The sequence below is a fragment of the Conger conger genome, chromosome 14 (assembly GCF_963514075.1).
Source record: "Conger conger chromosome 14, fConCon1.1, whole genome shotgun sequence".
NCBI lineage: Eukaryota > Metazoa > Chordata > Actinopteri > Anguilliformes > Congridae > Conger > Conger conger.
The window spans coordinates 24,394,261-24,413,876 of NC_083773.1; the positions used below are offsets into that span (position 1 = coordinate 24,394,261).

Consider the following 19,616-nt stretch of genomic DNA (forward strand, 5'->3'; position numbering starts at 1 on the left):
GAGGAGAGGAACGGGGAGCGAGCGCAGCCCTCGACTCTGCTCTGCTCTGCGCAGACCCCGCCCGCCCCGTTTAGACATCAGACCTCTGCCGGCTTTGAAGACGGCCGGCCCATCTGTCAGCCCGGATCTGTACTGGATTTGATGAGCATTAGCCAGTTCAAAGCGCGGGATTTTCAGAAACAGCATTCTTCTGCTTCCATACTACTCAACCCCCCCCCCCCCCCCCCGGTCTGGACCCAGCCCCCCCCACCTTCAATAAGACCAGCGTAATCAAGCGCATCGATGCACATCTGAAGTAATCATCTCTTCTACTTTTCACCGGAGTACGGTTCCGTTAGTGGCTGGCGGTGGGTGACTCATGAGACACTCACAAGTAAATAATAATAATTAAAATGGAGGAGGCCGGGGGGAGGTTGTGCTAACGCTTCAACTGCAAGCCCATTAACCTGTCTGTTCTGACCCTCATCTAACACTGTCAAAAACCATCAATCCGGTTTCCAGCTTCCGTCTGTGCAAACATCTAGGACTCCAGAATATGTGGTGTCAGGTTTAAAGATCACGCAACATTATTTGCTTAGATGGTCTTATCCAGTCCTCATATCTTATATTTAACATATCCATTTAAATTCAGGCTGTTATAAGTGATTTGGGTTACGGATCTTACCCAAAGGCACAACGGCAGCGTTATTACTAAGCCTCGAGCCTGCTGCTACATTCATCTCCGGCACATCTAAGGTAGCGTTGAGGTCAAGCCATAAAAGAAGAAGTAAGCGTGAGAGGAGCTTATTAATACCGAGCCGAAAGTACATCAACACTCTAACACTCACTGCAGCCACTGCACTGGTTACAGAAGCACAGCCACAGCGATATTCCCTCTGCGCTAATGCGGCTTGTGTTTTCGAGTGGTTGAGCGTCCGGGAGAATGTCAAACGCTCTGTTAAAGTCGGGTTTGATGTTCCTGAGAAAGCGTGCGATTTGCATTGCAGGCTGGCCCGCCCACGCCGGGCTCCCTCGAGCGCCGAGGCTAGCCTCTTCGCGGCCGAAGGGAACGGGCTCCGCGGAGCATGGCGGGGCGAGGGGGAGACTGCAGAGCTCTTCCAACGACTATCAACGGCCTGAAGATCAGAGCCCCCCCCCCCGGCGCACCGGGGGGCCCGAGCTATAAAACATCGACTACAAAAATACACGGCAGCATGCAAATTCCATCTGAAGGAGGAAGAGCGCTTTACTGCAGCGCCGCTCCGCTCGCTCTCTCTGGCGGACGGGAGAGCACTTGTAGCGTCGCTTGCCGCTGCTATCGAAGCAGCGTGAAGGGGGGGGGGAGCGGAGAGAACATGACTAATGATCCTCCAGCGCCGGCAGCGTCATTTAAAGAAGCGCCATCTCTGTGAGGACTCACTCTGGCTAATTGATCCGGTGGCTGGCCAGCCCGTGTGACGGCGGGAGGGATTCGCCGCGGCCCTCCGGACGACCCCCCCCCCGGGGTCCGGAGACTGAGGCTCCCCTGGGAAACGCGGTCAGCTGACGGTCCCGGCGACCGCCTCCGCTTGTTTATTTCACAGCGCTCGCATGCTCGGCGCCAATTAGCGGGGGGGGCGAAGGACAACAGGAAGCCCCATATACACAGAATTATGAGCCCCAGCAGAATGATGAAGGCCTCTGGTGCGTTTTGAGCTCGACTCCCTCCGACGAAGTCTGTCTGGCGCAACGTTTCTGAGGTTGTCTTTCCTTGTAATTGTGCCGTTATGACAAGATCTTCTTACCAGGATGTGGTGTGAAAAAGATAAAGAGGAAAAACTCAGGCAAAGGAATGCAGAAAGGAATGGTGCTTAACAATGGATTCCTCTCCTTCACCCATTCACACACTCACACCAATGGTGATAGGCTACCACCTTGCAAGCCGCCGACCAGCTTGTCGGGAGCAATTGGGGGGTTCGGCGTCTTGTACAGGGACACTTTGACACACCCGGGGAGGGAGGATTGAATCGGCAACCTTCCGACTGCCAGACAGCCGCTCTTACCTACAGAGCTAATGTGAAAAGGGGAGATTGAGGGAGGGAGGGAGAGAGGATTTTAGATGGAAGGCTTGCGGACAGGGTGTCACAGTGCACACGGACGCTGCTGCCAGGGTGCGGCGGTGAGCCTGATTGAGCGCGGTAATGGAAAGCAGGAAATGAGAAGTCTTGGTTAAGGCATGGCTAATCGATCAGCGCACTCAGCCGAGCAGGAGCTGAGCCGCGAGCAGCGAGGCTCGGAGGCATCGCGCACCTCTGCAGGGACGCTCCTAAAAAACCCAACCCCGCATCACGAGGCTCAACGCAAGCCTGACCACCCTTCCCACAAACCCCCGGGGCAGGCCTGCTGGGACAATGGGCCCGTTTGATTGGGTAAAAGCCTTTCGTTCTGCCCGTGGGTTGAGGCTCGCAGTCGGGGAGCAGCTCCAGCCAGGCTAAAGCTAACGAGGGCTCTTATGGGCTGGAGGGGGGCTTAGCCCTGGAACAGCTGTCTCGGGCACTCAGCGGTGGTGTCTGGCCAGCGTCCCCCACAGAGAATTACCCCCCCCGTCCCCAGCCCACGGACAGCACGTCCCGAAGCCAGGCTGAGGGGAGACTGGTTTAAACTGGCGCTACGCTGCCGGCTGCAGTACGTACAGACTGACCACGCCTGTGTATAGACCCCCCGAACACGCAATCTGCTGAATTTATAGATCCCAATCTCCAGGCTGTCAAGGTGACCTTGTCCCTGCGATGCAGTAAATGACTGATCTATAAGGGGCCTGGCGGGCACCGGCAGACCCGGGGGGTCTGTGTTTAATCACCAAGGCGCACACACACACCAAGCTGCATATGGAGAGAGCACATTTATATACATTTCATCTGGAAGTGCCCTTGGTCCTCTGTACAGGAAGGAGGGAAGCTACACAGATAGACACGCACGCAATCGTGCAGGCACTCATGCACACACACACACTAATTAAGACACACAGACACACACACGCAGTCACTCCTGCAAACACACACACACACACACACACAAGTAGAGAAACACACAAAGACACACACAGACATGCACACAGACAGACATGCACAAGACGTGCACGCACGCACACGCACGCACGCACACACACACACACACACACACACACACACACACAGACATGTAGATACAGTCCCTCATGCGCGCGCACACACACACACACACACACACACACACACACACACACACACACACACACACAGTCCCTCATGCACACGCACGTACAGGCACACACAAACAAAGACACGCACACAGACACACACACACATGCACCCACTCACAGACACACACATACAGGATGCTGCTCTGTGTGACACACACGATACACAAAGCAGCTGAAATAATATTGCGCTGGCTGCCATCAGCGGTTATACAATTACAGTTTGTTCTGCTCTGATCACTCCCAGTGTGTCTAGACAGCCAATAACAACAGCAAGACTCTAAGATCCTCTCCTGGATACCAAGTGCCTGTGACCCTCCCCCACACAGCAGAACAGGAAAGAGAGGGAGAGGGAAAGAGAAAGAGAGAGAGAGAGAGAGAGAGTCAGGGAAAGGGAAACCATGAAATCTATAGGACTAGCTTAATTTCAGACACATTGAGAGTGTGGGGGTGGGGGGCATTCGGACACACGCACACCCAAAACATACACATTTGCACACAGACACAGACGGGTATGCAGGCACGTACACAGACACACACACAGTCAGAGTCACTCGCACATACAGACACACAGTCACTTACGCAGAGGCTGACACACACATGCACACACACACACACACACACACACACACCAACGGACAGTCAGACAGTCAGTCAGACAGACGGGTGACTTGGTGCAGGCACAGGTCTGAAGTAAAACAGATGGAAGCACATTGTCTTTGTTCTCCACATGCACAGCATTTAGCAGGAGGGTCACCTCTGTACCGGGAGCAGCGTTTGCCTTGCTACTGATCAACACTGTACACTGATCTACAGCTAAACGCCGCTCCACACTGTACACTGACCCGAGTGGAGTCCCTGGAGGACAGCCCCAGTCTCCTCTGGGGGGCGGGGGGGGGCGGCGGGGGGGGATAATCAAATTCTCCCCTTTCAGAGGTGTGGAGTGGAGGACCGGCCGTCACATTCGCTCCCCGCACGAGCAGCGCTACACGATGTCGGCGTACCCCCCACTTCTCCGTCCACACGGCCCCGCAGAGACGGAGAATGACAGGGAGGGAGCAGCACTAAAGTATATCTCTCTGGACAGCCAGTCACGTAGAATGAGCCCACAGACATGAACTGTGTATTAATAACAGACCGAGGAAGCAGAACGCTGCAGGGCCTTGTGTGTGAAATATAAACCTGTGGATGGGGGTGAGGGAGGTTACAGCTGTACACAGGGGAATCAGGTGCTTAGGCAGCGTGGAAAGAACACAGGTTCAGGGAGGGAGGGAGGGTGTGTGTGTGTGTGTGTGTGTGTGTGTCTGTGTGTCTGTGTAAACCACTCTCAGCACTCCAAAATGGCTGCCGTTTGACCAGGTGATACGGGTCACACACCATAGCATCAAACGGGACATCACATGACCAGAAAGCAACCAATGAAAACCAGCACGAACTGGATAGACATCAGAGGCAGCTGCACTTTTCTTTTTTTTTGTACCAGTACATGTGTGGTTTAGGCAGACATGTACTTCAGCCACATACTTAAACCACCAGAGTCCTCTCCCAGACTTGCCATTCACATTCTACCGCCTTCTGACACATTTCCTGTGTGTGCATATTTTTGGTTACTCCCTTGATAAAATACTTGAGATAAGCAAAGACATGCATTCAGAAAAACAAACCATAACCGTTTTTTTGTTTTTTTTAGAAAACGAGAATCCAAAACATGCAGGAACCGCAGATAAAATCATCCTTTGAGGACACTTTGACGACGCCTTTCTTCATGTCTCGCAGGGAACACTGCCCGGTCATGCAGAGTTTAGGGTTGCCAACACACCATGTCATTAACTGTAAGCTAATTTGCTTTCTTAGCTGACATTTAGCTGACATTCCTCTCCAGAGTGACAAACACAAGTGCAAAGATCAAGGATCGAAGCGCAGTAAAGTACAGTCCCAAAGGAGGCAGAGTTAGCACAATAAACTCAAATTCAATTGACAACTTGTCAACAATTCAAGTCAACAGAACACAATGTGAAATGCTCAAGTACCATTTTTTATAAATTGACCACAGGAAAAAAATACAATGGGGATATCTTGTGAAATGGCCAACCTCTTCTGTCCAGCGATATCAATGCTGAAGGTTAAGGGGACACTCACTTCCATGGGTGAGCTGATGGCCTTCCTGACACGGTTGACGCATTGGGAAGATTGTATGTTACATGGAGAGAGAGAGAGAGAGAGAGAGAGAGAGAGAGAGACTGGGGGGAGAGAGAGAGAGAGAGAGGCTGGGGGAGGGAGAGAGAGAGAGAGAGAGAGAGAGAGAGAGAGAGAGAGAGGCTGGGGGAGAGACAGTGGCAGCCATTTTCAAACGAGGCAGAGAGCATAAAAGGCAAACGGGAGGTGAGTGCAGTCCCTGCCCTCGCGCACACCTTGCCGTTTCACTGCCGGCTCATTAATTTGATTAATGTTTGGGCTCATCGCTTGTGTCCACTGGTCTTTTAGCACCAGCGCTCAGCGGAAGCTGGGCTCTGCAGACCGTCCAACATCTGTGGAGATTTTTCCACGGCGCGGGCGTGCTGATATTGATTACACGGCCCACTCGCCGTCCCCTCTCCCCCCCGATCCCCTCCCAAACCGCCGCACCGCTGATCGATGCGGCGATGCATGTCAACCGCGCGCTCGCTGTTCTTATAGCGCCAATATGCTTGAGACTTTCATGCGCAGCAAATGCACAGGCAATTTTTACATATCGCTAACAGGCTCGCTATTCTTACATACCGCCAATATCCTCACAATTCTTACGAACCATTAATACGCGTGTGATTTGTACATACCACAGATAAGCTCGCGAGTTTTACGTATCACAAATAGGCCTGCGATTTTGGCATACCGCCAATATGCCAAGCAATTTTTACATACCACAAATACTCTCACGATTTTTACATTGTGCTAAAACAAGCAAACGCAGGCGGCAGGAGCAGTGGCCGTTTGCAGGATCCCTGATGACTGCCATCATGATCTAATAAATAAATTATCTGTGCCTTTGAGAGGGGTCGGTGCGGTCATCCCTCTCTTCACACACAGAAGGTGAAGGGACACTGATCTACAATATGTATCAGCACAGACTGCTTCCGGAAGCTTCCGCTGCGTTGGAGAGCCCGGTGTGTTTAATGCCATTGGCTACCCTGGTTAAGACGGCAGACTGGCAGGCAGTGTGGGGGAGAGATGCAGTGCATCCTGATGGTTTTATTTCCACACAGTAAAACAGTGTAAGGCAGCGACTCCAGCAGAGAACACCTCGCTCTTAAAACACACTCCCGCAGTCTCTTGTCACTTCTCCTCTCTCCCGCGCCGCCAAACGCCCTGTTCACGCAGTGCTGACCGCCATCTCAGCAGTGTTTTGATTGAGCCGGACAATCTGAGACCAGCTAGCCGCAGCGAGAGCCTCCACATCACATTACACTGCAATCACTCAGCGCACACTTTCACAGAGGAGGGGAGAACACCAGAGTAACTCAGCAAACAGCAAAAACCTGACATCACCAAGAAGGCACAGAGGCCCATTAATAATCAGACGGTGCAGCGTTCCGCTAACAAACAACAATTTGGACTTAAAAGAAACTACAACTAGACCGATAAGCTTTCCAGAACTATAATGAAGACTTTATTCAAAGGGAAATCCAAAAGACGGAAAGAGATAAGGAAGAGTTATACTAAAGGGGGGTCAGGGCAGCAATGGTGCAATCTGAAGAGGTGAGGGAGGAAGATGGGCAGGGGGTCTGCTGTTCTGCCTGCAGTGGGAAGCTCACTCCACCACAGGGAGGCCAGAGCAGACAGGGGACGTGACCTCAAAGCGCAGGTACATGGGGAAGCGGCATCAGACACCCAGAGGTAGTAGAACAGAGGGGTCTGGTAGGTAGACAGCAATGCTCACTGTAATACCATAGAATGGTCAATAATAATCAACAGGATAAGAAAAACATTTACTTGAAACATTGAATTGAACTCTGTGGTATTCTAGTGTTTGGGAGGATTGTTAGGGTAGGTGGAATGGCAGCTGAATGGTTGTCCACATCTCTCCCAGTCTGCACCCTCCCTCCTGCAGCAGCCCCCCAATCTATCATAAATCACAGAATACACAGCGCCTTGCCACCACTTGACATTTAAATGTCATTTAAAGCAAACGGGTTGCACCTAATTGACTGTGAGTGCCGGCTGGCTACAATATCACGAGGTTCACCCAGACGGGGCTAGCGTGGCGGCCTGCAACACGGCGAGGAAACCCCGCTCTTTTATGCTTCTTCACAGATCCAGGAGCTATTATATATAACCCCCCCCCCCCCCCCCCCCCCCATCTGGGTTAAGTTCTTAGTGTTTTTCCCCTCCAGTTCTGTAAGGGCTAAATGAGAACTGCGAAGACTGGGATTGAGGTGAGTGTTTACAGCAGCCCGCGGACGATGACAGTGAACAGATAAAGAGCTCTGGTTCCAGGCAGAAATAAGACACTGCCTTTTAACCATGGCTTTTTTTTATACAAACAGTGCTCAAGATTTGAAAGCCAGCTTTTTATAGGCTAACTGACACCGCCTGAAGGTTTAATAACCTGCTTTACAACACGAAAGCATGCACAAAAGAGCAGACGGGGAACAGGCCCAGACTTCCTGTAAGGACAGCTGATTACAGGGCCCTTTAACAGACAATAATCCAGCAAACTCCAACTGCTCCAGTGAAACCCCCACACTTCACACAAGTACTGTCCTAATCCCCCCACTGCACATAAACAATGCGCCTTGCAAAAAATAATGCCACATTTCATTGAGTACCGGAATGAAAGGGACACCAAGACACAATCTTCCACAATTATGATTCACTTACTGAAGGTACAGTAGATACAGCAGCCAATCACACTAAATGGCTGAAGAACTATTGCGGCATTGCAGGTAATGAAATAAACTACAGCGAAACTGCTTGCCAAGATTTGGTATTAAGAACGGTACATTGGCCATCTAAGATTCTTGAACAGCTTAGCAAGCGTTTTACAGCCCAAAGAATTTAAAGTCTGTAATAGAAGAGGAAGTATCGAAGTACCTCTTCCCATAGAAGAACGTTTCCTATTCATGCATTCCTATTGCATTCAAAAATAAAATAAAACAGTTTCGGACTGCGACTCCCAGAAGTGAATTCTCTTTCATGAAAAGCAGTGCAGCTCGTACAGATGTGTGTTGGGGTTTCTTTGTTTAACCAGAATGGAGAGACTTGTCAGTGCTATCTGGCACGGATTCAAGCCTCCCACGGTAAATGGAAGTCTGCTTAGCACCATTGTGAATAAAAACAGGAGTACGAGACAAAACACAATCAACCTCCCACTGGTGTCATTGTTCTTTTTTTACCAATGCAGCCAGACACATCCATTTCCTCTCATTTTCATACAGCCATCAAAGATGTGCATGGAGGGAACAGGCCCTGTCTGAATCACTCATTTTAGCCTCCAAAACGCCAATATCCTTTCAGCCACCCTGCTGTTGGTGGGTGGTGGATGGGGACAAGAGGGAGGGAGAAAAAAAACAAACAAAAAACACGGACCGAAGCAGCTAGTGTTTTATGTGTTCAACCAAACAAGGGTTGCTGCCTCTATTCAAGACACCAATAAAAGCCATATACATGCAGGCTAAAAACGACAGATGAAAATGAGCTCATTAGCCAACTCTGGCTAATTTACATTGATGTGGAAACTGAAAATTTATTGATTAATGAGCACTGTCCCTGGTAAATAAATAAAATGAAAAAAACAAACATTTTAAGCAAGTGGTATGATAAAGAAGTGATACACTGTGATCTTTCATTAATTACAATTGAATGAGAGATGAATGTTAATTTTTCAGTTCCAAAAATGTGATCAGGGGCCATATATTTTGATACAAGCACAGATTAAATTGTTTCCACAGACTTTTTGACATGAGCTATGATACATTATAATAGGCCATTTTCCTGGTTCCCAAAACATAATTATCTCCACATTTTAGACATGCACACAAAGAACAGAACATGTCAACATGCAACAAAAAGTACCCCTTGGGTCTCATTGTGGGGAATTGCCTCTAGACGATTAATCACGGTGTGCATTTTCACTCCTTCCAGGGGGTTTACAGCAGAGATCTCCTCGCTATTCTGCTCCTGCTCAAGCCCAGCCCTTTATAATACTCCTCCAAGGCTTCTAACACAGACTGTGATCTTTAAAGATACCCTAAACGTCCCCTGTGAGAACACACTACCTAATAATCTGCCCTGTGACATGTGCATAATATCCAACCGTTTGTTCCTCCCCATACATTACCCCCCCCGGGCTGATATTTGCATGTTATCTATTAGCAATGATGTGAGCCGGTTCCACAGGCTCAGCCAATCGGCTCCTCTCCTTTGACTCTTGCAGGCGAACGCACCGTATGTGAATTCACCGTGACCGTTGTCCTTCCTGGCTGTTCAAGGGCAGCCGGGTGTAAACATTTGCACCAGTAAGCAGTGGTCCCCCCCCCCCTACAGTGATTGGGGGGGAGGGGGGGGACCTCACCTGGTGTAGGGAAGCAATCTCTCTTGTCGCTTGTGAGAGCAGGCCCCAGGCGAGGGGGGCCGGCTGCTGGAGCCAGATTATATATGAACGGCAGCACCTTCCAGCAGGGGCCGGGGGGCTTGAGCTATATCAACAGCAGCAGACGGCAGAATGGGGTCCTTTAAATGCGGAGAGCGAGAGCGGGTCCCCGTAAATGATCCGGGGATCGCTACACACCACTCCATCTTAAACCTCAGAGGGGTTATTCTCCCGCAAATGGGCCGGGCATTATAGCGATCTGAGAACGGCGCGCGCAGTTCAGCAGCCCGAGGCGAGCGTCCCGCCCGCTCAGCACCGCCGTTCTGCCTCTCGCCCCGGCGCCAACGATCCATCGGCTGTAGCACCAGCTCCAGACCCACAGCAGGGGAGAGGAGGAGACAAAAACCACCGCGCTTAAGAACCGGCTGATTACAAGACCGAATCAACTGAGAAATATACAGACCGTAACGCAATGCTTTCAAATCTTTCAAGACTCATATTGATATTGGTAAAAAACATGAGGCGAAACGGAAGTGTGGGACTGAACTTAAACGGAGCGCCCTTTGACAGGCTGAAAGACCGTTCTGCAATACAGTGCGAATGCACCCAACAGAGAGAGATGCTCAGTTCGGGTCTAAAAATCAGTCAGACATTACCAGCCGAGCACGTTCCCGCACAGGCCGAGAGCCTACCCCTGAACAAAGGCTACGTTTCACCTGTAGCAGGAGCGCAAGAACTTAACGCTGTGATTGAAAGATGTCTTCTGAGGCCGCGCCGAATCGCTTTTGAACCATCAAGGAAGAACAAGGTGCGCCTGTGCGGCTCCGAGCCACAACTTATAAAAAGACAGACTACTGAAGGCAGAGAGATTGATTTGAGAGGGTAAGCGTGGCGCGGCATTAATTACCACACAGGGGAAATATCTGAAGAAGCAGAGGAAGGGTGCAGTTTGTGTTTGGGATAAATGGAGAAGGGTATTCAGCTGTGTGTAACCGGGTTGGGGGTGGGGGTTTGTGGTTTTGTATGAAGAGGAGTTTACAGATGAAAGCTCGCTACATCTCCCAGTATGTGATAATTGAGCATGTCTGCGTGGGCAGAAAAAGCAGCTGAATCCAGCAGCTGCGCCCTTCTGTGTAATCCTCCTCTGACCTCACCAGAATGGCGAGGTGAAGCCAGCCCTAAAAGGCCCGAGCTGAGGTTTGCTGCTGGTATAATGGCAGCAATAAAACCCCATTCACTGAAGGTGAGAGTGAGGCTTGTGAGACCTACGGCTCATCTACAATTCATCAATCAAAATGCACTTATGTTTTACAGTCCTTTGATTGGTTGGGTGACTGATGGCACAATCAGCTCCACCCACACTCCCACCACAGCCATTTCCAAAGACAGCCAACTAACTGCACTTCAGACCCAGCCTACAATGTTGTCTACAGCCATATAATACTGCTTGTCTACAGGCGAGCTACTCTAAAATACTGTGTGTACAATGATGAATCTTCGTCATCGAGGAGCAAGTGTATGAACAGGGCTACAATTGGAGCACGCCCATATGTGCCCTAAAGCCGCAGTCCTGCACGGTAATGCGCACCATAATCAGCCCAGCTAACTGCCGAGGCAGAGCCGCATCACAAAAGAGCCCTTAATCTGCTTAGTTGGCAGAATGATGGCTCAGATAAATAACCTGGAACATCTGTCAATCTCTGCCGCTCTCCAGCAAAGCGCACGGCACAGGCTGAGAATCACATAACACTATGCTAATGCACAGGGACGTAAAACAGCCACCACTGCCTCGCGAAGCGAGGGACCGAAGTGTGAAAAACCAGGTTCTGCACAAGATGCAGGACCGAACTGCGTGAAAAACGAGGTTCCCCACAAGACACAGGGCCCAACAGTGGGAAGAAACCGGGTTCTGCACAAGATACAGGACCCGCAGAGAGGGGAAAGGGGTGTTGAGAAGCACTCATCGGAAGGCGCCACAAACGCAGGAGCGGGGGATTTGAGCCGCTGACAGATGTGTCATTACAGAAAGACCAATCCCACTAATGGCGGCTGCGCTTCCCTTCATGAATTATCTTAGGAGGCGACCTTTGGAAATTGCCACAATGGATCTCGGGGAGCTTTGGCAGTCTGACGCAAATGACAGAGGATGTGAATATTCTCTCTGATGGCCACAGAGGATATTTCATCTCCAATTATTCCATAAGGTCAGCGGCGTCATTAAAAATAACTAATAATGTTCAGCGGTTGAGGGAAGAGAAGGAGCGAGAAGGAAGCAGAAGATTCTGGAGGACTGTTGCGGACTTAAAAAAAAACAAAAAAACAAATGAGAATGAGGCAGATGCTCAAACGCAGGCCTTTTCTGTTGAGTTTTATTCACAAACACAACATCTGGTTCAAAATGTCATCTCCTGCAAGTCCTCAGAAAGTCTTTAGAAACCAATTAGAAAGATAATAAGAGTCAACAGAGCGGGGGGAGCCAGTCGCTGTCGTTATAATCCCAGCGATTATCTCTTTGTAATGGCGGCTGCTTATTACATTACTGTCGTACGACTTCAAATGTTCAGATTTACCTGCCTGTGACAGACGGCCGACTCCAACATTTTCCTTTCTTATTAAAGCGTTTTACCTGACGCTGAGGGAGGGGGAGGGGTACTGGCTGGGAGAGGGAAATTCGCGCGGCCCGAATATATTTTCCTCGATACATAAATACCTGACAAAGCTCTCCCCGCCAACGACAGAACAGCAGCCACAGAGGTAAAGCCGGGATAATGAAGCGCAGCTACAGAGGCTCTGTTTAATAATTTAGCCCTGCATCACAGAGCTGCTATTGATCTGGCTTTCAGGAGCGTTATGAAAATGTTATCTTCTTTCTCTGCTCCCCCACGGCAGAACCGTCATGGCCGCTGCATCTGTGAATTCTGTCGCCGTAAAACCCCTGGGTCACTGCACTCTTGACCTCGCGTCCCTCCATTGAGACCCCCCCCACCCCCCCTCCTCCTCCTCCTCCTCCTCACCCCGCAATCCCACTGCTCCCCTGAGTGGTTTCCATAGCAGCGCATGCACAGATGCACTTCTAAGCACTGATGTTAAAAATCCAAAATCCAAAATAAACAATGTGGTTTCTTCCATTTGCGAGATGGGGTTCCACGTGGCCCCAGTCCTGCGCTTGGCAGAACTGTGGAAATGTGTCTTGTTGGTTCTCCCATCCGTTCCTTAGCTGCTGTGTCCGCACAGGCCATCAATCAAACAATGGCAAAGCGTTCAGGCCAAAAAAGCACGTCCGCATGAAAGTAACAGGTCGAGACACGAGACGAAGCCTCTCTCTCACACCACTGACGTGCACCAATTTGGAAACAGCTGCAGTGTGGGGTATGCGCACAGCTAAGTGCCTAATGTCACTACAAAGAGCTGCGTTAATGCTTCCTTCAATGGACTTTCAAGAGCATTAAAAAGAGAACAAGTACTCTGCCTCATTCAGGGATATTAATCATAATCCCTATTAAGAAAACATTCGCAACTGTACAATGGAGGAGCTTTAGGAAGAGCTAGCATTGAGCCGGCCCTGGAACTGTATGACAAAGCCAGGGTGAACGGGGTGCCTTGGCCCCGCACCACACAGCTCATATAGCCACAGCTAATATCCACCATTTTAATAAAACACTCCTTTATTAAAGGCTGTGCTGCAAGGTGTTCTACTCAACCGACGATGCTCAATTTGCAAAAATTGATGGGGGGGGGGGGGCTTTCAGTATGAAATAATTTGATAGAAATAAAACAACTCAACCCATTACTCTCATGAATAATTCATATTTACTGCTGCTGGAAAGAGAAAGGCTTCTGGGGGTTTTTTCGAATACTTCTTTTGGAAACGGGAAGATGTTTTGATGCAAAGCGGAGTTCTTCTGGGTCCCTCTCACGGCCTCGTTCGGCAGACTCCCGGTTCTGCAGCTCCAGTGAAAACTGTTACATGGCCCTGGGGCACCACAGCTGTGTGCTCCATTCTGATCAGGCTGGAGGACGCCATCTTTACAAAGCCTCGCACTACAACAGGCACGCAAACACATGCATACACACACAGACATACAAACACAAACACGCACTCACGGCCACACCCACACAATCACACTCACTCAAAGCCTCACATTACAACAGGAACACACATGTACAGACACAAAGACACGCGTGTACACATAAATTCACCTGGACGGACACACTCGCACGCGCTCACACACACACGCACACACACACACACATTTGAACACCTGTGAGCCCTGGGTTTGTATGCATGTCTCTCTGGCCTGTGGTGCATGGAGGTTGGGGAGGAGCCTGGAGCCTCAGGAAGACAAACGCAGCCTCCCCCGTGTCCACACTGTCACTCCTAATGACGCAGCCGCCCCGCAGGAGCCCAGCCAGCGGCTGCCGCTCGGCTCAATAAATATTAACAAGAGCAGAGACTGATGGCGCCGCGCGCGGCTCCCATAATTGCATTTCAAAAGGTTCAATAGAACGGGACCGGGAGGGGAGATTCGGGCCGCTGGGGGGGGTAGGGAAAAACAACCAGGGAAGCTTCCGACGCAAATTCCTGGATTAGAAATGCAAACCGATTGAGTAGAAACCTATATTTCACGTACCCAAAGTACGCGCACTCTCTTCACCTAACGGTCACAGCCAGGAGATAATCACAGCGAGCGCGTTAGCGTGAACGCTTGACAGACGCTACGCAGTCATTACTCGGTACCTTTAATTCCCCCATTTAACATTTTCCTAGCTGTTGACATTTCGGTTGGTTTTAAATGAGCGCGGGTGGGGGTGGGGGAGCGCTCGTCTCCTTTGTGGAGAGCTAAAGAAAATGGAGGAAATAATCAGTGGTGCGGGGAGATGTTAAATCATTATATAAACACCTCTCTCGGAGAGCAGCCTTTGAAAAACATAATTAAACGGAAAGGCCGCTGTTCGCGGAGGTGTATTTAGCTGTCGGGTTTACGCTCGGCGACCACGCACCACGCCCGTTTGAAGCGAAAAAGGTGAAAAACTTCTGCTCGATCACACTTAAAAGCATCCATCTTTATCACACCGCTTTCAATTAAGCCTTCGAGTCATTAGCCATAAAATGTTTCAAACTATCAAACACCAAGGAAGACTTATTAAAGTGTGCGCAGGGGTGAAAATATTAGCTTTTGTTCACATGACAGTACAAAGGGGTAATGCATTTATATGGCTGCAGAAAGGCTACCTCTTTCATTAAATTAGCCTGAAGCAACATGCAGCAGTGGTTAGGACACTTCCCTCTTAAACACCACTTAAGCTTAAAAATAGAGGCATTTGCATAATTGTGACCTCTCTATCGGTTTAATGGTGCATTTTACTTCTTCCAAACATATCCCAAGCCCCACACCCCTTTAAAAAGATGAGATTATGGAATTAACGACATGGCAGGTCTATGCTTAAATCTATGCCGGTCGATTCTCAAATAAGATATACACCCCCGTTCAGGATTCTACACGCTGATCGAGGGAACTAAAAATGCAGGAACTGAAATGGGAGAAAAAAAAGAAAAAGATATATATATATATTTGGGATGAAGGATGTTCTTCAATGCCATGATTTATTTGGGCAATTCAATCCTATTGCTTCAATCCCAATGCACAATTATACTGCATCATATCAAATAACCGTATTGCATCAAATGTATTACACCTCATATAGTGCAAGCACAATGCAGTGTGCAGGGGTCAGTCCCACTGCGTCAGTCTCTCCCAGGTTATGCTGCTCTGAATCCTTAAAGATAATTGTATTGTACATCACATCTAATTAAATGTCCATAAGTGCTAAAATCCCAGGAAGAGAGGGGTGTTTTTCTCTCCACTGGGGCCTGAGAGGAACACTGCAATCACTCCATTAGAGGGAGAGCTATTCCGCAGCTGAGCTGGCCAATATCTGCAAATTACTTTAGCCACAGGGAGAGGGGGGACGTGTGTGTGTGTGTGTGTGTGTGTGTGCGCGAGCATGTGTATGTTTGTTTGTGTGTGTAAGTGTGTGTGTGTGCAGCTGTGCACATATGTGTGTGCCTGTACATGTATGTGCACCGTGTGCGCGCGCTGTGTGTGTGTGTGTGTGTGTGTGTGTGTGTGTGTGTGTGTGTGTGTGTGTGTGTGTGTGTGTGTGGGTGTGGGTGTACGGTGTGGCGTGTAGCTGTGCGCATCTGTGGGTGCCTGTGTGCTTCTGCGGTGTGTGCGGTGTGTGTGCGTGCATGTGCTAGTGTGTGTGCATGAGACAAGCAAGCAGTGACGGAGATATGTTGTTTCATAAGCAGACTGTGCCAGACAGAAGCAGACAGGGATTTGGGGGGGGTGAGATTGGGTTGGTTCCTGGCATTTTGTCTGCAGATGTCGCTTCCCTCCCCACACAACACTGCACGGAGCTCAGCGCTCAGACGAGACGCAGTTCAGACGCTCCGATGAATTACAAACACTCGCACAACAGAGAAAATAATCGCTCAGGGAAACGGAGGACTTCAAACAAATATCCCTGTTTAAGGGTAAAATATTACCGCTACAGTAATGGCAATAAAAACATAGCAATAAACAAACATACAATTGAGCGTATACGTCTCATTTAATGAATATCAAAGGCTCATTATGGAGTGTGGCCAGAGTCTTAATGGAAGCAGGTTTGCCTGAGATCAATAGGAGCTGCAGTCCTGAGGAGGCTGCTTCAGTATTTATGAAGAGCCCAGGAGGACGCGTTTGTTCACTTTCCCTCCGACGAGCGCCCCGTTAACACACACCATTTCACCCTCTCCAGCGCAGAGACCGTACACAACACACGGACATGACCACACAACCACCAAAACTCGAACGCAAAGAAACAAGCGTCCTGCACTAACACCAACATCAAATGTGTGTTGCCTTTGGGGTGGAAGAAATGTACTCATTACGTCTATTTATACAGTTTCTCCCTGACCACTATGGAGATCCGAGTCCTGCCTTTAAGACCGTCCGTCGATTTGTCTGCTGGGCTTTCCCTACACGACACAGCCTTGCAGCAGGGGCTTGATAAGCGGTTTTAATGGTGCGGTTTTAGGGAGGAAGTCGGTCGGTGTGATAGCTGTGTACTATCTGAGCACTATCTGTGCCCTAGCTGCGAGCTAGCGGTGCACTCGCGGTGCGCTAGCTGTGTGCTAGCGGTGCGCTAGCGCTGCACTCGCGGTGCGCTAGCTGTGTGCTAGCGGTGCACTCGCGGTGCGCTAGCTGTGTGCTAGCGGTGCGCTAGCTGTGTGCTAGCGGTGCGCTAGCTGTGTGCTAGCAGAGAGCGGAGTTCACACAGCGGCGCTCTGAGGTGTAAGTACAGCGCTGGATCAGGCTGACAGAGCTCCGCTGGGGCCCGGGCAGAGATTCCCCATTACAGAGATGCAGTGAGCTGCCGCCCCACAGCAGTGGTGTAAATGCACTCCTTCATTCTTCATTAGGGGACTGGAGGGGGTGAAAAATGGGCTCTCAGCCGGGCCCTGTGGTACAGCCGCTGCAGGGACCCGCCCCCGTGGGGATGATTGACGGCCAACCTCGCCGAGCCTGTGCAGTCGCCGCGGGCTGAGAGGGACGCAGGTCAGCGTGGAGAGGCTAATTAATGAGCCACATTCACTCTCCCCTCAACACATTCACAGGCTGTATCAAAATAAATACATATAAATATAAATGAGAAATAAGCCACTTGACTGAAAATGCCAAACTTGGGCGGGCCAAACAATGTTCATGTCTGGACGCACAACAGCATATCTTCCCTGCCACACGCTAGCTTTAGTGTCTGAAGCTCACACAGGTTAGCTTCAGAAAGCGGCCTTGCAGAGCCTCTATGTGTGCGGGGGTTAATGGGAGAGGAACAGGGCCACCTCCAGCACTCCAGCCCCAGTGATACTCCATATTGCCCGGCTTGCTGGAGACAGATGCTCCCGCTCTAATTATGGCAGCCGTGTGTGACAGGAGGGGGGGAGGGGGGGCAGAGGTCAGCAAAGGGGCCCCTGTTCTGCCATCACTGCTGATGGGTACAGACACTGCTTGAGCACACGCAGTGACGCACGCACGCACGCACACACTGTCCTCTCTCCCTCTCATTCACACACACACACACACACACCCACTATCTCGCTCACACAAGCACCCTCACACAGGTATGCTCACTCTTGCTCACACACACACACAAACACACACACACACAAACACACACACACACAAACACACAAACACACACAAACACACACACACACAAACACAAACACACAAACACACACAAACACACAAACACACACAAACACACACACACACACACACACACACACACACACACACACACACACACACACACACACACACAGTCACAGCTTGACCACTCCAGCAGTCTCCTGTGCCTTCGCCAAACCCATCGAAGTCACCGCCAAACAGGGCAGCAGCGGGGCCAATCGCCATGCCGACAGGCGTGTCCGACGCCCTGGCGACACGCAGGGCCGCTCGTTAACTACACGTGGATAAATAATTAAAATGAGACAGACGCTCTAATGAATCTGCCATCTTCTCCCTGGACAATCCCCACAGGTGGAGCGAGACCTCTTAGACTGCACTTAATCAAGAGGCGGATTAGCGCACAACACTCTGTTATTACTGGAGACACACTTCCTGCATCCTCAGCACTCTCCCGCAGAAATCCGATTAGGCCCCCCGATACGGCCGTCCACAAACGTGCCCGCCCGGCTCCGCCCCCTTTCCTGCAGCACACTGGCTCCTCCCCAGCCCCTCACATCAACACCGTTAATGGTCTCCCTGTTTTCCCCCACATCTCCCTGGGAACCAGGGATCCCTGTGCACTTTCACGCCCATTAGCGGTTTAATGGTTTCCGTGTCCTGTGCACGCATCGAGTGACGCCTGTCCATTAGTGGCACAGGGAAGCAGTACGGGGGTTTCTCCCCGTCTTCGAGACAGTTTTAAGGCACATTAAAAAAAGGCCAATACAAAGTGAATTGAATTGAACCCGCATGACACCAGCTGCACTGTTGGCACGTCTCCGGCCCAAAGGTGTGCGCTGCTGCCTGTACCAACCACGGATCTACTGAACCCTGAAGCAAGTTCCCTGATTTTCCTACATTTAAGTCTGTATTCCATGAAGTACCCAACACAAACCTCAATGCTTAAGACATGGCCTGGGCTAGCTTGCCGTGTCAGAAAATCAGGCTCACAGTCGAAGAAAACCGTCGGAAGGAAAAAGCCACCTGACTGCCCGTGCAATGGGTAGCCTATGCTACATTTATATTAGTCATTTAGCAGAGACTCTTACCCAGAGCAGCTGATAAAATGAACACTTGCTTTCACTGCGGCTTCAAAGAGCTGCAGAGACAAGCCTGTGAGCCAGCAAGAACAAAAGTTTCTGCGTGATTTAAAAAACGATTACCAACTCTTTCCACAAAACTGGCAGGACTCCAGAACGGAGCAACAGTTAAAAGGTTATGATAAAGAATAACACCGAATATATGCCGTGAGCCTGTTGTGAGTGCTGCCTTCTTTAGCAGGAAAAAAAGTGCTGTCATATCCTGTGATGTGAGCAAAAACCAAAAGCAAAGCAAAAAAAATAAAAATAATATCTAGCACAAGGATAGCATTTACCTCTCATTTTAAAGACATTTGGAGTTGACAATTGCGTCATTCTAGTCAAGACTGTACTATCAGCAAGACCAAAATAATCTATTTAAGTCTACAGACCACAGAGTACTACAGGGAAACAAGCACCAAATGGAGGAGCAAGTCCCTGGAGGCCTGAGGGAGGACCTACTGCAGCGTTAACTCTGGCCGACGTTAACACAGCCA

General features: G+C 50.0%; 1 protein-coding gene across 4 annotated transcripts in view; it reads right to left on the reverse strand.

Annotated features, from left to right (window-relative positions):
- The window catches only part of rerea (arginine-glutamic acid dipeptide (RE) repeats a), a 179,546-nt gene that overhangs the window by 64,011 nt on the left and 95,919 nt on the right, over window positions 1-19,616 (reverse strand). The gene's annotated exons all lie outside the window — the stretch shown is intronic.